Source organism: Chrysochloris asiatica, unplaced genomic scaffold, assembly GCF_000296735.1.
Source record: "Chrysochloris asiatica unplaced genomic scaffold, ChrAsi1.0 scaffold00371, whole genome shotgun sequence".
NCBI classification, from domain to species: Eukaryota; Metazoa; Chordata; class Mammalia; order Afrosoricida; family Chrysochloridae; genus Chrysochloris; species Chrysochloris asiatica.
The window spans coordinates 1,394,148-1,395,517 of NW_006408889.1; positions in this window are offsets into that span (position 1 = coordinate 1,394,148).

The following is a 1,370-nucleotide window of genomic DNA, read 5'->3' on the forward strand; positions in this document are numbered from 1 at the left end:
CATGACAACAATTGTGAGGTTGGTCCAGGATTGGGCAGTGTTTCATTCTGTTGTGCATAAGGTTGCTATAAGTCAGTACCAACTTCATGGCACTTAACAACAACAACAACTAGTAGACAGCATATTGAAGGATCTTCTTTTCCATTCTGCTCTCTATGTCTCTCTCCATGCACCCCCCACTTCATTCTGTAACTAAGTACACTCATGCAAACTTATAAGCCAGCCACGTCAAGCCTTTGTAGCCCACAGCCCTGATTTTTGATAGACAATGTCTAAATTTCTCTTTCTTATCAACCCAGTCTTGGTGTAGCACCATAGGATAAGCATTTGACCTCAAGGTCACTTTGAACCACAATGTCAGTGGTCCAACTCACCTCCTGCTCCTGAGAAACCCTGTATAGAGTTGCTATGAGTCAGAACCAACTTGATGGCACATAACAACAACAACAACAATTAACCCAGTTCACTGAGGAAACCAGTTTGTTCCTTGATATTAAGATTACTTCCATTGTGTTTGGAATTTTGAGTCACTGCATTCGTAGACAAAAATCTAGTTCACCAAACTGTAGCAGTTTGCACTTGTTCTCAGTATCAAACATCTTTGTCTTTCTTGGTTCAAGTTCTGTTCAAATGGGTACTAGCTGCAAGTTTGGTAGTTTACACACAACTCCCTATACTTCAGACCAGCTGGCCACTTCACTCCCAGCCTTGGGGCCCAGGGCTAGGTGAGCCTTTCCTCCTCTCTCTCATCTCAAGGTCATCAGGTGCCAATGAAACAATGACCAGACTCAGTCCATGTCTTCATTGCTGTATTTCCCCCTCCTCCACTCATGAGAAGACCCAGGTTGTCACCAGCGAGTATATTACATTCCTCATGAGTTCCCTTTTAGTTTCAGTCCTAAAATGGGGTTTTCCCTGATAGACTGACTTTTATTTCCTTGATGACTCCAAAGCAAACAGCTTGTTGGATATTCAAACAGCCAAACAGTCTGCTTTTTTTCTGCAGGTCTTTCTTTTGATAAGATTTTCTGTTCTCCCAGCAGTTCTAGGTTGATCTGTTTTAGCAATGTATCATTTTCTTTGACTAAATCCTTCACATTTCTAAGATTCTATTTTCTGAAAATGGAACCATTACCCTACTTTCCATTTCAGATTATTCATTGCTGGTGTTTAGAAACCTGGAAAATTGTTGTTTATCTTGTATACTGAAACTTTACAAAATTCTTCTATTAACTCTAAAAGTTTTATTAAGGACTCTGTAATTTTCTTTATATAAGATTATTTCATCTGCCTATATGGATTATAGGGATATTTTTGCTTCTTTCCAATTTATGATATCTCATTTCTCTTCATAGTATCTTTCTTTTTTT